Source organism: Lithobates pipiens, unplaced genomic scaffold (assembly GCF_037356315.1).
Source record: "Lithobates pipiens isolate NorthernLeopardFrog02 unplaced genomic scaffold, aLitPip1_a1.2 Scaffold_27, whole genome shotgun sequence".
NCBI classification, from domain to species: Eukaryota; Metazoa; Chordata; class Amphibia; order Anura; family Ranidae; genus Lithobates; species Lithobates pipiens.
This window is the reverse complement of record NW_027507788.1, coordinates 209,877,942-209,897,565: the sequence shown is the minus strand read 5'-3', so window position 1 is coordinate 209,897,565 and position 19,624 is coordinate 209,877,942. Positions and strand designations below refer to the sequence as shown.

Sequence of the window (19,624 nt, the reverse complement as noted above, 5' to 3'; positions counted from 1 at the left end):
GACTAATGCAGTGCTGCAATGCAAGGAGATTAGCTAACAGTAGTTGGATCTGTATGTGCGTTATAATTAATCGAAATTAGTCGATTAATCAACTAAAAAAGAAAACGATTAATCAAACACAAAAATTGTAATCAGTAACAGCCCTAATTTTAAGTACAAAGGAGGGATTTGGAGGTCTTTTAAACCCCCTGATCCCTCTATAAAGAGTACCTATCACCACCTATTACTGTCACAAGGGATATTTACTTCCTTGTGACAGCAATAAAAGTGATCAGATTTTTTTTTTTTAAAGGGACAGTGTAAAAAAAAATAAAAAAAATAAGATTTTTTTTTAAAGCGCTCCCCCCACACCCGCGAGCTCGCGCAGCAAAGAAAACGCATACGTAAGTGGCGCCCGCAAATGTAAACAGTGTTCAAATCACACATGTGAGGTATCCCCGCGATCGTCAGAGAGAGAACAATAATTCTAGCAAAGGACCTCCTCTGTAACACTTACCTGGTAACTGTTAAACTTTTTCAAATTGTTGCTTAGATTTTAGAATTCTGAAGATTTTTAGGTACCGGCGTTTTTCGAGTGAACGCAATTTCAAAGCATGACATGTTAGGTATCTATATACTCGGTGTAACATCACTTTTCACATTATACCAAAAAATTCGGCTAACTTTACTGTTTCGTTTTGTTTTTAATTCATGAAAGGGTCCTTTTTTCCCAAAAAATTGCGCTTGAAAGACCGCTGCGCAAATACCGTGTGAAGATCACCATTTTATTCTCTAGGGTCTTTGCTATAAAATACATATAATGTTTCCAAGTAATTTTCTAGCAAAAATGACGGATTTTAACTTGTTATGCCCCATACACACAGTCGGACATTCCGTCCACAAAATCCGTCTGATTTTTTTTCCGACGGATTTTGGCCGAAACTTATCTTGCATACACATGGTCGCGCAAAGTTGACGGAAAAATCCGATCGTTCTGAATGAGGTGACGTGAAACGCGTACGTCGGGACTATAAACGGGGGCAGCAGCCAATAGCTTTCGTCTCCTAGTTTATTCTGAGCATGCGTGGCGCTTTGCCCGTCAGAATTGTCTACACACGATCGGAATTTATGCGATTGGATTTTGTTGTCTGAAAATTTTAGATCCTGCTCTCAAACTTTGTGAGTCCGAAAATTTCCGACGGAAAAAGTCCGATGGAGCCCCACACACGGTCGGATTTTCCGACAACACAATCCGATCGCACATTTTCCATCGTAAAATCCGATTGTGTGTATGGGGCATAAGCAACAAATTGGCTTAGGCGTGAAAGGGGTCAATTTACAGTATATTATTGTATATACTGACATTTTATAAAAAATAAAATAAAAAAATGGGGGAGTAACAAATTCAAACAATTTAATATTAAACCGCGTCGTTCTTTTCTTGTTGCAGAAAGTTAAAGTACATTGCTTTTTCTTCCTCTTGTTGGCTTATGAAGTGTGGATGTCCTCTGACACTGATCGTCTTTCATCCCTCATTTACATTGTTCAGCCTCAGTTTATAATTATTATTATTTTTTTCTCATTGGTATATTATTACAATTTTCCACTAGAAATGCTTTACTGACTCAACACTTAATTATTATTATTTATTTTTTTACTTCCTTTTTTTTATTTTATTTTTTATTTTTTTATTTATCTGATTGATCACAACAAGATGGTAGTTTGTGCTGCTTGCCGTTATATTTTGAAGAGTTTTTTTTTTTTTTTTTTTTCCTTGTTCGCTTGTCGGCAGCGCTGGGTGAAAAATGACTGCTTTTAATTTCAAATGTAGTGGTTCAATTAAACGCTTTCATAAAAAGCAAATCGTGTTTATACAAGGAGAAGATAATAAACTCCACTTCTCGTTGTCAGCCCCGCGGCTCTGTAAAGTGACAAAAACGTTTGTTGAATTTATTTTTCAGAAATGCAGACACGTGGGGGAAGTATTTAAAAGGACATGATTACTTTACTTGCAGTGAATTTTGTGGGTTTCTTTTTTTTTATTATTATTATATGAAACTGACCCATAACAACCAATCCAGGAAATCATTCTTCATTGATTGGACTGAGAGCTCATCTGTTGAAAGGGGAAATGAAGGGATTTGATTGCCATGGATTGCTCCACATCATTAGACTTTTCACCACCATATAAAAAAAAAAAATAAATCCAAACATCTGCAGGGGTGGCTTATACCTAAAGAATAATTAGGGGGATATATAACGCTGCCAATGAAGCAATGTAAAAAAAAAAAAAAAAAAAAAAATGTTCATTTGCACAGCAAAAATATTGATGGCCACTTTCTCCCTACTGGAACCTTCGTCTGATTCTGTTACCCTAATATCCTAAACAATTAAATAAAATAAATAATTAAATTAAATTAAATTAAATTAATAATAACAATTTCTAAAATAAACTCGCCCTCCCTGAGGCTATAGGACAGGAAGTGAAGGGAAATCTACCTAATGAGATACAGATGGCAAAAAAAAAAAAAGGAGCAGCTTTAACCATCCTCATACTCTATCCAACAAGAAAAAAAATACCTTTAGATATAGTTTGAAGTGGTTCTAAAGGCAGAAATATTAAAAAAAAAAAAATTTTAAAGCTTGTTTGGCTGTACTTCTCCTGTGGATCACAGTAGTGCAGTTCGCTTTGCACCCCTGTCAGCGACGGCCCGTCCAATGGCTTCTCACAAACTGCAAACAGGACTTCTTATTGTTTTCTTTCACCAATGTCTTTCTTCTTGCCACTCTTCCATAAAGGGGCAGATTTGTAGAGAGCACGACTAATAGTTGTCCTGTCGACAGATTCTCCCACCTGAGCTGTGGATCTCTGCAGCTCCTCCAGAGTTACCATGGGCCTCTTGGCTGCTTCTCTGATGAATGCTCTCCTTGCCCGGCGGTCGGTCAGTTTAGGTGGACGGCCATGTCTTGGTAGGTTTGCAGTTGTGCCATACTCTTTCCATTTTCAGATGATGTATTGAACAGAGCTCTGTGAGATGTTCAAAACTTGGGATATTTTATTATAACCTAACCCTGCTTTAAACTTCTCCACAACTTTATCCCTGACCTGTCTGGTGTCTTCCTTGGCCTTCATGATGCTGTTTGTTCTTCCCAATGACCACAAGTGTAAGGACCGTTCTTCCCAATGACCACAAGTGTAAGGACCATTCTTCCCAATGACCACAAGTGTAAGGACCATTCTTCCCAATGACCACAAGTGTAAGGACTATTCTTCCCAATGACCACAAGTGTAAGGACCATTCTTCCCAATGACCACAAGTGTAAGGACTGTTCTTCCCAATGACCACAAGTGTAAGGACCATTCTTCCCAATGACCACAAGTGTACGGAGCATTCTTCCCAATGACCACAAGTGTAAGGAGCATTCTTCCCAATGACCACAAGTGTAAGGACTGTTCTTCCCAATGACCACAAGTGTAAGGACCATTCTTCCCAATGACCACAAGTGTACGGAGCATTCTTCCCAATGACCACAAGTGTAAGGAGCATTCTTCCCAATGACCACAAGTGTAAGGACTTTTCTTCCCAATAACCACAAGTGTAAGGAGCATTCTTCCCAATGACCACAAGTGTAAGGACTTTTCTTCCCAATGACCACAAGTGTAAGGACCACTCTTCCCAATGACCACAAGTGTAAGGACTTTTCTTCCCAATAACCACAAGTGTAAGGAGCATTCTTCCCAATGACCACAAGTGTAAGGACCATTCTTCCCAATGACCACAAGTGTAAGGAGCATTCTTCCCAATGACCACAAGTGTAAGGACCATTCTTCCCAATGACCACAAGTGTAAGGATCATTCTTCCCAATGACCACAAGTGTAAGGACTACTCTTCCCAATGACCACAAGTGTAAGGATCATTCTTCCCAATGACCATCACACTGTTGTATCATGAGTTGTAGATTTCTAATTTTTACCCAGGAATCCCGAGACCAGAGAACTATTTCAAGGGTTCCTCTGTGTTGAAAAGGTTGAGAAAGGCTGATCTGGGGTTCCAAGTTTTGCCATCACTGTATAGGGACAGCTTGCCGGCTCTGCAGGCCTGAACAAAATTTGCCAAAAGGTAGTCAAGCATAAAACTTAGGAGCCGGTTAGCAATTGGAAGTTTAGTGCGTTCACATCATTGCAATAAATGTCATGCACCCCCCCACCCCCCGCCTCCAGATTTAGTGCCCTGGTACACAATCCCCAGCAGTGCCATGATGCCCAGACCACAAAGTGCCGTGTTATCCGGGATCCGCTGTGCCGTGTTATAGGAGCCAAGCGCCTCAAGGAAGTCTGCCATCGAGAATCATTGATTTGGAATGTGTATGAAGAGTAAGAGCAACAATTGGTGGTGTTAGTGGCGTAGTGATTATAATATCGGCTCCGCTACCCTGAGCTAGTAAAATCCCATTACACGTATGAGGGCATGTCTGGCTGGGTCTCTTGTTTCTACATGACATCAATTACTCCAAGTGCGGCATATTCCTCTCGCCCTGGGCCTGATATGGGATGACATTTGTAAGTTAATTATCTCTTAAATCCCCCCGACCGTTTAATTTTCTACAGCTGCTGGTGCTTATTTCTCTTAATTTTTTTTTTTTTTTTTTATGTCCAACTTTTTTTTTTTTTTCAAAAGTTCTACTCAGCTAAGTCCATTTTTTTATTTATTTATTTATTTATTTATTTTTTTAAACGTAATTGCTTTAACTTAAGCGGATATTTTTTTTTCACATTAATTTAGTATAAACAGCCTTCCCTGTCTACATAAAGCACCAAAAATAAAAATGCGCCTTCCTCCCGATCACACTGAGCGTAAATGACCGAGGCAGGAAACGGAGCCTGAACTTGTGTCGATTTCGGCACAGTGTGGGGCAGTTTAATAGCAAGGTCACTGCAAAGCCCAGCGCCGATCCCAGCGCCTCACTCTCCTGCTCTTGGGCAACTTCTTTTTATTCCTTTTTTTTTTTTTTTTTATTAGGCACAAAAATTAGAGTGTCAGCTCTGCAGGGGAGTAATTGGTTTCTGCAAGAACCATATGTAATGTCCTGCAGGACCGCCCGATATTACATTCCTGTGTTACCCACAGAGAGACTTGACTTCATCGTCCAAAAAACCCTACAAAAAAAAAATAATAAAAAGGAAAAAAATAAATGAAAAAAATCCCTGGTCTTTGCAGTAATAGTAGACTAAAAAAAAAAAAAATTTAAAAATGTGCGAATGTAAATTTAAATGAATGCCCCCATATTTTGCAGAGTAAGGGAACCTTATAGACAAACAATCTACAGCTGTTAGCTCTGGGGACTCGTAATATCCAGAAAGATTGCTGACCCTTTTGCCTGGCTTAGTTCCCTTCTAACAGCTCTCAGACAGTGTCCATTTGTGGGAAGAAATCACTGTTGGGACTTGAGGGATCATAATTGCATTTCTCCATTTATGCAAGATATGTCTCCGGCACCGTACGGAGCAGTGTAATTCATCCTGAATAAAAGTGGACCTATCACCTGCATTTAGATGAGGTAGACATCTAATAGGATGGACTATTATTGAACCTTTCCTTTTATCCGTTACTAATGATATCACTCGGGGGCCCAAGTAGAACTACCTGTATTGCCCATAGCAAGCAGTCTTATTTTCCATCGGTGCCATTAAGATAAGTGAGAATTTGGCGCTGGTACCTAACAGAAGTGCAGACTGATGCTTCTCCCAACTGCTTGAGGTTGTTCCTCCATTGGATCCATACTGTGTCTTTGGTGGGCACAGTGCCAGGACAAGGTCATGCAGTGCCCAGGGCAAGAAGATGCCAAACTGTGCCCCCCCCCCCTTAAACCTCCTACACACGATCGGATTGTTGGTCAACAAAACCGTGGACTTTTGTCCGAAGGGCGTTGGCCCAAACTTGTCTTGCATACACACAGCACCAGGGGCGGACTGACCATTTGGCTACTCGGGCACTGCCCGAGGGCCCTGGGCCACTTGGGGGCCCCATCAGGCCTCAGTAAAACCAGGGACAGTATGTAAAAATCTGTGTTTTTTTACATCTGTCTCTGAAATGCCCCTTACCGACATTCTTTTGGTCTAAAAATCCTGAGATTATAGCTGCCCCACCCCTCCAGTACCTTCTCAGCCAATAGAAACATGTCTGTGTATACTGTGTGTACATGTATGTGTATACTGTGTAATTGTATACTGTGTGTGTATACTGTGTGGCCCCATAATCTCTGATTGCCTGGGGGGCCCATAATCTCCTATTGCCCGGGGGGGGGGCCCATAATCTCCTATTGACCAGGGGCCCCGTGAGTTGTCAGTCTGCCCCTGCACGGCACACAATTGTTGGCCAACAATTACGAACGTAGTTGTTTTTCAGCTCTTTAGCGCCACCCTTTGGGGTCCTTCTGCTAATTTCACGTTTGTAGAAGTTTGGTGAGTGTTGATTCGCGCTTTTCATTTTGCGCTTTTCATTTCGCGCTTTTCAGTTCGTTTCTGAACGGCCGTTCGTCAACCAGCCATGTTGCGGAATTGGAGGAGATAATGCGTTATTTATTATTGGCCTTGGAGTTATTGCTTTGACATTATTCTTTTTGGTTGAATAATAATGATTTGATTTGGTATATTTTCTATATTTTTGGATGCATAGAATGCACTTTTTGGTTAAGTTCTATTGGCAGATAGCATGTCTAATTTTATTTGTTTTCTTTTTTTAATGCACAATAAAAAAAAATTGTGTAGAATAATACTTGGCTGTGTGTTTTACTTCAAATGACAGTTTGGGAGTAGGCAGTTACATTTTAAAAAATACAATGTAAAATTAACAAGGGACATCAACATAGTTAAAAACTACGGGATAATGGTGTTGTGGTAACTTACCCAAATAAAAAATAAAAAACATAATAATATTATTCTTGATATCACTAGAAAAAAAAAAGCCTTTGAATTATTTTTTTGCAATAACTCCATCAGTATCACCAACAAAGCAGCTTCATTATTATCCCATTAAAGAAGAAGAGAATTGTGCGCTGCATTTCCAGATTTCATAATTTGCCGCGTCACGAATGTTAATTCTTCATTACGAGCGCTAGTTTACAAGACCGACCGCTTCTGCCTCGTCCTTGCTCCCAAGCATGCGTGTTTGTACTTTGGACTTTTGTCCGACGGACTTGTGTACACATGCTCGGAAAATCCGACAACAGACATTTGTCCAGCGGAAGATTAGAAAACCTGCTAGGCAACATTTGTCCGCGGAAAACCCGACAACAATTGTCCGGTGGAGCGCACACACGGTTGGATTTTCCGCCAACAGTCATCACACATTTCCCGTTGGAAAGTCAGATTGTGTGTACTAGGCTTCATGGTTAGGCTCAGGGTGGCCCCATCCATGCAATAAACCATAAACCCCTCCTGCCCACCCCTTGTCCTGGCCCTGGGTGGACGTGTCCCAAGGTGTAGAAACTATAAATTCCAGTTTATCATTTTTTCGGAATCCTTCTTTTTGGAACCCCTGGGCTGCTGTTTTAAATACGCTCACCACTTTATTAGGTACACCCTTTTTTGGAAATGTTAGTTGCCTGGCTGTCTCTGGCTTTAACACTTTCTGAATCTGACTTAGGGCCAGCTTGCTGATTTCTTGTCATGTTCATGGGCTGGAGGTCCTTGACGGGTGCATTTCACTTTCAGTCGACTGTTGTGACCTGCATTGACCTGCTTGAAGCTACTATTGTATTACTATACGTTTATATCGGGGAAAGAAGCAGTTCTGGTGTGAACAAAAGACCGTCACCACAAGTCCATCTGATGAACATCCAACAAGTGAAGTCAGGACTGGTCTACAGGAAAAGGAAGAAGGGTCACCAGTACTCGGTTCTTCTCCTCGTGACATCATATTATTATGTAGGACTGACCGGCATGATTTTCCAGGTCAATGACTGAAAGTATTGAAGACAGAGGATTAGTATTAGTCACCTTCTTGCATTTCAGCATAACGGAACAGTCAGACCGCTTATTTCAAGCAGTTCTTCTGTTTTCTTTAAGTTAGTTGTACATAGAATTGACCTGCATAATGCATTTATATCAATAGAAATGACCTGTACAGAAAAAACATTGAGCTGTAGCTATTTGGAGTCTGAGAGATTCTCAGATGCTTTTGTAAGTGTTATAGAACCTCTAGGACCACCAGGAATTCTAGATTACCTGCCAGAACTTCCAATAGTACTTGTAGAAACCCTGCCAGTACTTCAAATAGTACTAGTGGTACTCACAAATTCCTTGACAGGACTTCCAATGGTGCTCACAAATTCCCTGCCAGTACTTCCAATGGTACTAGCAACTTCCCTGCCAGGAGTTTCAATGGCGCTCGCATTCTCCTTGTCAAGACGTTCAATGGTACTCACAAATTCCTTTGCCAGGACTTTCAATGGCAGTGGCAAATGCCCTGCCAGGACTTTCAATGGTAGCAAATTCCCTGCCAGGACTTTCAATTGTAGTTGCCAATTCCCTGCCAGGACTTCCAATGGTACTAACATAATATCTGCCAGTACTTCTAATGGTACTCGTAGAAATCCTGACAGAACTTGCAATGGTACTCACAAAATCCATGCCAGTACTTGCAATGGTACTCACAAAACCCATGCCAGTACTTGCAAGGGTACTCACAAAACTAATGCCAGTACTTGCAGTGGTACTCATGAATTCCTTGACAGGACTTTCAATGGTACTCACAAATTCCCTGCCAGTACTTCCAATGGTACTAGCAACTTCCCTGCCAGGAGTTTCAATGGTGCTCGCATTCTCCTTGTCAAGACTTTCAATGGTACTCACAAATTCCTTTGCCAGGACTTTCAATGGCAGTGGCAAATGCCCTGCCAGGACTTTCAATGGTAGCAAATTCCCTGCCAGGACTTTCAATTGTACTTGCCAATTCCCTGCCATGACTTCCAATGGTACTAACATAGTATCTACCAGTACTTCTAATGGTACTCGTAGAAATCCTGACAGAACTTGCAATGGTACTCACAAAATCCATGCCAGTACTTGCAATGGTACTCACAAAACCCATGCCAGTACTTGCAATGGTACTCAGAAAACTAATGCCAGTACTTGCAGTGGTACTCATGAATTCCTTGACAGGACTTTCAATGGTACTCACAAATTCCCTGCCAGTATTTCCAATGGTACTAGCAAATTCCCTGCCAGGAGTTTCAATGGTGCTCGCATTCACCTTGTCAAGACTTTCAATGGTTCTCACAAATTCCTTTGCCAGGACTTTCAATGGCAGTGGCAAATGCCCTGCGAGGACTTTCAATGGTAGCAAATTCCCTGCCAGGACTTTCAATTGTACTTGCCAATTCCCTGCCAGGACTTCCAATGGTACTGACATAATATCTGCCAGTACTTCTAATGGTACTCGTAGAAATCCTGACAGAACTTGCAATGGTACTCACAAAATCCATGCCAGTACTTGCAATGGTACTCACAAAACCCATGCCAGTACTTGCAATGGTACTCACAAAACTAATGCCAGTACTTGCAGTGGTACTCATGAATTCCTTGACAGGACTTTCAATGGTACTCACAAATTCCCTGCCAGTACTTCCAATGGTACTAGCAACTTCCCTGCCAGGAGTTTTAATGGCGCTTGCATTCTCCTTGTCAAGACTTTCAATGGTACTCAAAAATTCCTTTGGCAGGACTTTAAATGGCAGTGGCAAATGCCCTGCGAGGACTTTCAATGGTACTAACATAATATCTGCCAGTACTATTAATGGTACTTGTAGAAATTCATGCCAGTACTTGCAATGGTACTCACAAAATCCATGCCAATACTTGCAATGGTACTCACAAAACCCATGCCAGTACTTGCAATGGTACTCACAAAACTAATGCCAGTACTTGCAGTGGTACTCATGAATTCCTTGACAGGACTTTCAATGGTACTCACAAATTCCCTGCCAGTACTTCCAATGGTACTAGCAACTTCTCTGCCAGGAGTTTCAATGGTGCTCGCATTCTCCTTGTCAAGACTTTCAATGGTACTCACAAATTCCTTTGCCAGGACTTTCAATGGCAGTGGCAAATGCCCTGCGAGAACTTTCAATGGTAGAAAATTCCCTGCCAGGACTTTCAATTGTACTTGCCAATTCCCTGCCAGGACTTCCAATGGTACTGACATAATATCTGCCAGTACTAACTAACTAATGCCAGTACTTGCAGTGGTACTCATGAATTCCTTGACAGGACTTTCAATGGTACTCACAAATTCCCTGCCAGTACTTCCAATGGTACTAGCAACTTCTCTGCCAGGAGTTTCAATGGTGCTCGCATTCTCCTTGTCAAGACTTTCAATGGTACTCACAAATTCCTTTGCCAGGACTTTCAATGGCAGTGGCAAATGCCCTGCGAGAACTTTCAATGGTAGAAAATTCCCTGCCAGGACTTTCAATTGTACTTGCCAATTCCCTGCCAGGACTTCCAATGGTACTGACATAATATCTGCCAGTACTTCTAATGGTATTCGTAGAAATCCTGACAGAACTTGCAATGGTACTCACAAAATCCATGCCAGTACTTGCAATGGTACTCATAAAACCCATGCCAGTACTTGCAATGGTACTCACAAAACTAATGCCAGTACTTGCAGTGGTACTCATGAATTCCTTGACAGGACTTTCAATGGTACTCACAAATTCCCTGCCAGTGCTTCCAATGGTACCAGCAACTTCCCTGCCAGGAGTTTCAATGGCGCTCGCATTCTCCTTGTCAAGACTTTCAATGGTACTCACAAATTCATTTGCCAGGACTTTCAATGGCAGTGGCAAATGCCCTGCCAGGACTTTCAATGGTACTTGGCAATTCCCTGCTATGCATTCTAATAGTATTCGCAAAAACACATTACCAAGACCTCTAGTGGTACTCACAGAATCCTTGCCAGTATTTCCAATGGTATTCGATCATTCCCTGCAAGGACTTTCAATTCTACGTGCCAATCCTCTGCCAGGACTTCCAATGGTACTTGATCATTCCCTGCCAGTACTTTCAACGAGGCCCCTTTCAGCAGCGAATCCTGGTACTCGAAAAAATCGTGTTTTGATTTGCTTTGATGTGAGTGATTTGCTTTTGCTTTTTTTTTCTTTTTTTTTTAATCATACCTAAAACACAAAAACCTACTGATACTGACAATAAATAATGTTTTTTAAAGGAGTTGTAAAGTCTTGAGGTTTTTTACCTTAATGCATTCTATGCAAAAAACCTTTTGTGGTGCAGCAGTAAACAAGGCATTTCCCCATTCTGCATCGTGACATGACAGAGGTCACTGCTCCCCTGTGATCGAGAGCAGTGATCGCTGTCATGTCAGTGGTAGCCCATCCCCTCCCCCACAGTTAGAACACCTCACTAGAACACACTTAACTTCTTGATCGTCCCCTAGTGGTTAACCCCTTCCCTGCCAGTGTCATTTATACAGTAATCAGTGCATTTTTATAGCATGGTTTTTATGGTCTGAAAATGGTGTCAAAAGTGTCCGATGTGTCCGCCATACGCCATATTGTCGCAGTCACAAAAAAAAAATTGCCGCCATTACTAATAAAAAAAATGAATAATAAAAATGCCATAAATCTATCCCCTATTTTGTAGATGCTATAACATTTTTGCACAATCCAATCGATATACGCTTATTGACATTTTTTTTACAAAAAATATGTAGAAGAATACATATCGGCCTAAACTGAGGGAAAAAAATCGTTTTTGTGGGATATTTATTATAGCAAAACGTAAAAAAGATTGCTTTTTTTTTTCAAAATTGTCGCATTTTTGTTTATAGCGCAAAAAATAAAAAACGCAGAGGTGATCAAATACCACCAAAAGAAAGCTCTATTTGTGGGAAAAAAAGGACGCCAATTTTGTTTGGGTGCCACGCCGCACGTTGGTGCAATTCATAGATAAAGTGTCGCGGTGCCGAATCGCAAATAGTGCTCTGGTCAGGAAGGGGGTAAAATCTTCCGGGGCTGAAGTGGTTAATACTAACCTAAATAGCGAATGGTTATTGGGAGATCTGAAGCAGGCCGTGACAGTCCGGTCTCCAGCAAAAATGCAGAACATCTCTGATGCCACATACACACTATATTGTCAAAAGTATTGGGGCGCCTTTACACGCACATGACCTTTATTGGCATCCCAGTCTTAGTCCGTAGGGTTCAATATTGAGTTGGCCCATCCTTTTGCAGCTATAACAGCTTCAACTCTTCTGGGAAGGACGTCCACAAGGTTTAGGAGAGCGTCTATGGGAATGTTTGACCATTCTTCCAGAACCCTATTGTGAGGTCAGGTGCTGATGTTGGATGAGAAGGCCTGGATCACTCTAATTCAACCCAAAGGTGTTCTATCCAGTTGAGGTCAGGACTCTGTGCAGGCGAGTCAAGTTTCTCCACCCCAAACTCGCTCATCCATGTCTATATGGACCTTGCTTTGGAAGAATTCCCATAGACACACTCCTGAAGGCTTGGTTGGCCGCATTTCAAAATCAATTGTGGCACCATCGGATCACAAAACGCACAAATTTTATGATTTTCAAAAGAAAATTCTTTTGAAATTCAACCATGTATGGCCAGCCTAAGTCCGTAGGGTTCAATATTGAGTTGGCCCACCCTCCGGAGCTATAACAGCTTCAACTCTTCTGGGAAGGCCGTCCACAAGGTTTAGGAGTGTGCCTATGGCAGTGATGGCGAACCTTGGCACCCCAGATGTTTTGGAACTACATTTCCCATGATGCTCCACTACACTGCAGAGTGCATGAGCATCATGGGAAATGTAGTTCCAAAACATCTGGAGTGCCAAGGTTCGCCATCACTGGTCTATGGGAATATTTGACCATTCTTCCAGAAGAGCATTTGTGAGGTCAGGTGCTGATGTTGGATGAGAAAGCCTGGATCACTCTAATTCTAATGCTGTGCACGAGAGCAGCACTCTCTCAGCTCTCTCCCTCCTCATTGGCTCAGAGGTAGCAGAATACATATTGGCCTAAATTTAATGAAGAAATTAGGAAGGTGTCCCAATTCTTTTGACAATATAGTGGGTATTTACCTAGAAATATTGGTGACGTGTTCAGTACTTATTGTGTGCGGTGTCAACGGGTTAAGCTATCTCTCAATGTCATTGTTGTGATCAGCGTTCGATCGATCACCCAAGACGTTGCACAAAAGCCGAAATCATCCATGTTTACATCCATTTCATTAACACACGTCATCGGTAATGGATGTATCGCTCGTGTCACTTGCGTATTTTTCTTGCCGGGCCCAGAAGCCGCCATCGAATTGCCATATTTCTATTATTCAGGACCACTGACAGCTGTGTAATAGGAGCGCACATGGTTTGCCTATCAGTGTGAAGTGGTGATCCCATCAGCTATAAAGTGTAATATTAGAAGCTCATGTCTTTCTTATTGTTAATGTCAAGTGGTAATCGGATCACTTCAGTGCTATGAATAATGATCGTTTTTATGCTCTGTGCTATTCCTTAATGTCATAGCCGGCATATCGAGAATAGCCGGTTTTTCCGACTCCAAGGCTTTGCTGCTCATCATCTTACCGCCTGGACTTCCAGAAACCGGTGACAAGGAAGATCTCCAACAGGACCTCCTTTATTCCTATAAAAGGTTATACTAGAAAACTCATCTCTATAAGGAAGCCCGTCTCGCCTCCACCTTAAAAACGAAACTTCTTTTAACCCTTGGCCAACCACCCTGTAGGAGTTTTACTGCTACGGGGCGGTCGCACTGCGCAGGATGACGTATATCATCAGTGATCCTGCACTTCCGAGTAGCGGGATTCTACACAACGGGAGCCAATCGGGTAGTCCTCTGGAGCCGATGTCCGCCGGCACCCGCTGATCGTTCGGTGCAGCGGTTCGCTCCCATTGAGATTCTACACAGCGGGAGCCAGTCAGGTAGTCCCGTGGAGTCGATGTCCGCCGGCACCCGCTGATCGTTCGGTGCGGCGGTTTGCTCCCATTGTGATTCTACACAGCAAGAGCCAATCAGGTAGTCCTGTGGACCCAATGTGCGCCGGCACCCGCTGATCGTTCGGTGCGGCGGTTCGCTCCCATTGTGATTCTACACAGCGGGAGCCAGTCAGGTTGTCCCGTGGACCCGATGTCCACCCAATGTCCACCCGCACCTGCTGATTGTTCGGTGCGGCGGTTCGCTCCCATTGTGATTCTACACAGCGGGAGCCGGTCAGGTTGTCCCGTGGACCCGATGTCCACCCGCACCCGCTGATCGTTCGGTGCGGGGGTTCGCTTCCATTGTGGTTTTACACAGCGGGAGCCGACCAGGTACTCCTGTGGACCCAATGTCCGCCGGCACTCACTGTTCGTTCGGTGCGGCAGCGGCGGCTCTCTACCACTGTGATTCGACACCACGGGAGCGGATCGTGTTGTCCCGTGGACCCGATGTCCGCCGGCACCTACTGATCATTTGGTGCGGCAGCGGCGGCTCTCCTCCACTGTGATTCTACACAGCGGGAGCCGATCAGGTTGTCCCGTGGACCTGATGTGCATCAGCACCCGCTGTTTGTTCGACGCGGTGGTTCGCTCCCATTGTGATTTTATGCAGCGGAAGCCATTCAGGTTGTCCCGTGGACCAGATGTCTGCCCACACCCGCTGATCATTCGGTGCGGCGGTTCGCCCCCATTGTGATTCTACACAACAGGAGCCAATCAGGTTGTCCTGTGGACCCGATGTCTGCTGGCACCCGCTGTTCATTCTGTGTGATGGCGGCGGCTCTCTCCCACTGATTCCACACAGCGGGAGCCAATCAGGTTGTCCTGTGGACCCGATGTCCACCAGCACCCACTGTTCTTTCAGGGGAGTGGCGGCAGCTCTCTCCCACTGTGATTCTACACAGCGGGAGCTGATAATGTTGTCCCGTGGACCCAATCTCTGCCCGCACCCGCTGATTGTTCGGTGTGGCGGTTCGCCCCCATTGTGATTCTACACAGCGGGAGCTGATCAGGTTGTCCCGTGGACCCCGATGTCTGCCTGCACCCGCTGATCTTTCGGTGCAGCGGTTTGCCCCCTTTGTAAATCTACACAGCGGGAGCTAATCAGGTTGTCCCGTGAACTCGATGTTCACTGGCACCCGCTGTTTGTTCGGCACGGTGGCGGCAGCTTACTCCCACTGTGAATTTACACAGCAGAAGTTGATCAGGTTGTCCCGTGGCCCCAGCAGCCACTGATCATTCGGTACACAGACAGAATGGCAGTCTGCCTATGTAAACAAGGCAGATGGCTGTTCTGTCAGTAAGGAAGGCATGGATCTTGTGTTCCTGCAAAGCAATGACTAGGATCCGTGTCTTTCCATAGTAAAAGCAACTCCCCCACGATGCTAAAGCATTCTCTAGGCACACATTTAACCCTTTGATCGCCCCTGATGTTGACCCATTCCCAGCCAGTGTCATTAGTACAGTGACAGTGCATATTTTTTTATCACTGATCACTGTATTAGTGTCACTGGTTCCCAAAAAATTGTCAAAAGTTTCAGTTAGTGTCCAATTTGTCTGCTGCAATATTGCAGGCCCACTATAATTTGCTGATCACTGCCATCACTAGTAAATAAATAAATAATATTACATATTATTTATATATATATATATATATAAAAAATTCCATAAATATATCCCATGAATTTATACCCTCTAACTTTTGTGCAAACCAATCAATATACACTTTTTAGTATTTATTTATTTTTTTTAACAAAAATTTGTAGCTCGTTTTTTGTTCTTAGCACAAAAAATAAAAAACGCAGAGGTGATCAAATACCACCAAAAGAAATCTCTATTTGTGGGAAAATCAGGACATACATTTTTGTTTGGGTGCAGCGCCGCATGACTGCGCAATTGTCAGTTAAAATAACACAGTGCCATATCGCAAAAAATGGCCTGGTCATGAAGGGGGGGCGGGTTAACCTTCTGAAGCTGAAGTGGTTAAAGTCTGGTGAGTGGATTTTTTTGAGAACTGTACTGGGTAAGGGGGGGCTGTGCTGGTAGGGGGACAACTATACTGGGGGGGGGGGGGATCTGTACTGGAGAACAGGAGATCTGTACTGGTGGTTAGCTGTACATTAGGGATCTGTACTGGGTCAGCAGGAATGTGTATTGCAGACTGGTGGGAAGAGATAGATCTGTGCTGGGCTCGAGGGATCTGTATTGGGGGGAGAGCAGATCTGTATTGGGGGAGAACAGATCTGTACTGGGGGAGAGCAGATCTGGGGAAGAATCTGTACTGGGAGACATGAACTTTGGGCAGAAGATCCGTACTGGGTTTGAAGATCTGTACTGGGGTGAAGAGCTATACTGGGGAAAGATCTGTATTGGGGGGGAAGAGCTATAATAGGGGGAAGATCTGTGCTGGGGGTAAGGAGCTATACTGGGGGGGGAAGATCTGTACTGGGAGTGAAGAACTATACTGGGGGGGGAAGGTCTGTACTGGAGGTGAAGAGCTATACTAGGGGGAAGATCTGTACTGGGGGTGAAGATCTGTACTGGGGGTGAAGATCTGTACTGGGGGTGAAGAGCCGTTGTTAGGGGAAGATCTGTACTTGGGAGAAGATCTGTACTGGGGGTGAAGAGCTATACTGGGGGGAAGATCTGTACTGGGGGTGAAGATCTGTACTGGGGGTGAAGAGCTGTACTGGGGGTGAAGAGCTGTACTGAGGGGAAGAGCTGTACTGAGGGGAAGAGCTGTACTGAGGGGAAGAGCTGTACTGAGGGGGAAGAGCTATACTGAGGGAAATATCTGTACCGGGGAAGATCTGTACTGGGGGTGAAGAGCTATACTGAGGGAAATATCTGTACCGGGGAAGATCTGTACTGGGGGTGAAGAGCTATACTGAGGGAAATATCTGTACCGGGGAAGACCTGTACTGGGGGTGAAGAGCTATACTGAGGGAAATATCTGTACCGGGGAAGATCTGTACTGGGGGTGAAGAGCTATACTGAGGGAAATATCTGTACCGGGGGAAGATCTGTACTGGAGGTGAAGAGCTATACCGGCGGAAGAACTGTACTGGGAGTGAAGAGCTATACCGGGTGGAAGATCTGTACTGGGAGTGAAGAGCTATACTGGGGGGAAGATCTGTACTGGGGGGTAAAGAGCTATACTGGGGGGAAGATATGTACTGGGGGTGAAGAGCTATACCAAGGGGAAGATCCGTACTGGGGGTGAAGAACTGTACAAGAGGGAGGAGCTGTACTAGGGGGTGGGAGATCTGTACTTAGAGGGGGGGTTTGTTGGACTGATTACTGACCTGTCTGGTAAGCACTCCATGTCCATGTCCCACACCACTATCCCTGTACTTAGTATGTTGCAGATCTCAGACCACTGTAATGGCGCATACAGACGGTCGGACATTCCGACCCCAAAATACGTCGGATTTTTTCCGAAGGATTTTGGACGAAACTTGTGTTGCATACACACAGTTGCTCAAAATTCCGATCGTTCTGAACGAGGTGACGTCAAACACATACGTCAGGACTATAAACGGGCCAGTAGCCAATAGCTTTCGTCTTTTCATTTATTCTGAGCATGCGTGGCACTTTGTCTGTCGTAATTGTGTACACACGATCGGAATTTATGCGATCAGATTTTGATGTCGGAAAATTTTAGATCCGGCTCTCAAACTTTGTGCGTCAGAAAATCAGACGGAAAAAAGTCCGATGGAGACCACACACGGTCGGATTTTTCGACAACAGGATCCGATCGCACATTTTCCGTGTGTATGGGGCATTAGACTCCTACTTGGTGCTCAGTAATTAAAGCGGAACTTTACCCAACAAATAAAATTGCTGGAGTAAAGGTGAGTATAATTCCTCTGTAAAAAAAATAACATATTTTTTTGGGATACAGGGACTGTGCCATATGTTACCTTGTACAATTTGTAAGCCCCTCCCACTGTTAGAGCCACCTCCTAGCTGCATTGCCGGAGGACCTTGTGGGCTGGCCTGGCCAATCACGTGGCTAGACTTCCACAGCACATACCCTGTTTCCCCCGAAAATAAGACCTAGTGTGATTGTCGGTGATGGCTGCAATATAAGCCCTACCCCCCAAATAAGCCCTAGTTAAAGTCCTTGTAGGTCTTATTTTCAGGGTAGGGCTTATTTTCAGGGTAGGGCTTATTTTCGAGGGAAACGGGGTAGGGCTTTTTGGAGGGTAGGGCTTATATTAATTAGACTTTAATGCAGTCTGGTAATGGTTGTTTTTGGCTTGTATTTTATGCTTAATCTGATTTTCTTATAGTTTCATGTTCTGCCTGTATATATGAAAGCACAACCCATTTTTAATATGTATTATTTTGTTTTTTAGATTTGAAGATAATGTTTTGATGCTCTGATTAGCCTAAGAACACACATAAAGCTCCACATAAAGGTAAGACTTTATTATTTATTATAGAATCCTGTAATAAAGACCGGTCACTGCTGCTCTCCCTGCTTGTGCAGGGTGACTGGTCTTGTCTCCGCCCCCTCCTGTGGTTTTCTGCAGGCAACCTGCAGTGGGTGGAGCCTTGCTTAGCCCCTCCCACAGCTCTTCTCTCTGCACAGGCTAGGTAGTGCAGCACAGTGATGAGGTCACAGTTACTTTTACAATGCGAATGAAGATTTTGTGCAGGGAGTCCAACGTCAAAGACATTTTTTTCGGAAAAGTTTCCTTACCCTTTAATCTAAACTGAAGCATCTTTCTGGTTTTTAGCAATTCTTTGTGTTTTTGTTACACTTATTGCCTGGAATTGCTGTTTCAAGTGGAACTTTACCCATAAAAACTTGATGAAAAATAATGTTCTTTAGCAAGGAACATATACATTCCACATTAATAATTATGCTACCAAAATTAGTTTGCGCTGTAAATTGCCGCCAGCATTGCCCCTGTTTCTTCTTGCTGGAGGCGGCCATTTTGTTGAAGCCCAGAACCCCCCGAACAGCAGTAAATCATAAAGCCGGAACTAAACCCGTTGATTTAATGGTTTCAAAAAACAGTTACATTCCTGAAATGTAAGGATTGCTAACTGTCACATTTGCTTGTATCCTAAACCAAACTGTAAAAACCATCAAATGACCGCTGTCCGAACGTGTGCAGCACCACGGCAGTTGCAGATCAAACAGAAGCAGCTTCCTTGGCTGTAAAGGAAAGGATTTAAATCAGCTTTAAAGCTGTCAGCAGATCGGCCTCTACAAACTCAGCAGTGCCTGAAAATGGAGAGCAACTGAGCATGTGCAGAGCAGGGTGGGACAGGGTATTACTGGGTTTTAAAGAGCATAGGTACTTGTTTTTTTATGTTTTACATATCTATAGAGGCCAGCCCGAAGTGATCTATCTTTTTTTTTTTTTGCCGAAAGTTCCACTTTAACCACCTCTGGACTCCCACACGTCGATATACGTCCTTAATTTGATGGGGGATATCGTTGTTATGGCATCAGCCAGCTGCGTATCCTCTTGTTCGGCCGGCGGTCCGGTTTCCAGAGTGGTCTCCGAGGCGGACTCGCAGCAAGATCACTTTTATCGGCGGCGGGAGAAGGCCCCCCCCCCCCAACCGCCGTGCTCCAGTGCCCTCCAGCGCTTACCGAA

General features: G+C 43.8%; 1 protein-coding gene across 3 annotated transcripts in view; it reads left to right on the top strand.

The window, feature by feature from the left end:
- PKNOX2 (PBX/knotted 1 homeobox 2) overlaps positions 1–19,624 on the top strand; it is a 701,154-nt gene that overhangs the window by 289,311 nt on the left and 392,219 nt on the right. For all 3 annotated transcript variants that reach the window (XM_077458198.1, XM_077458196.1, XM_077458197.1), the window contains exon 3: positions 18,368–18,430. The gene's annotated coding sequence lies outside the window, so the exon portion shown is untranslated. The remainder of the gene's footprint in view (positions 1–18,367; positions 18,431–19,624) is intronic.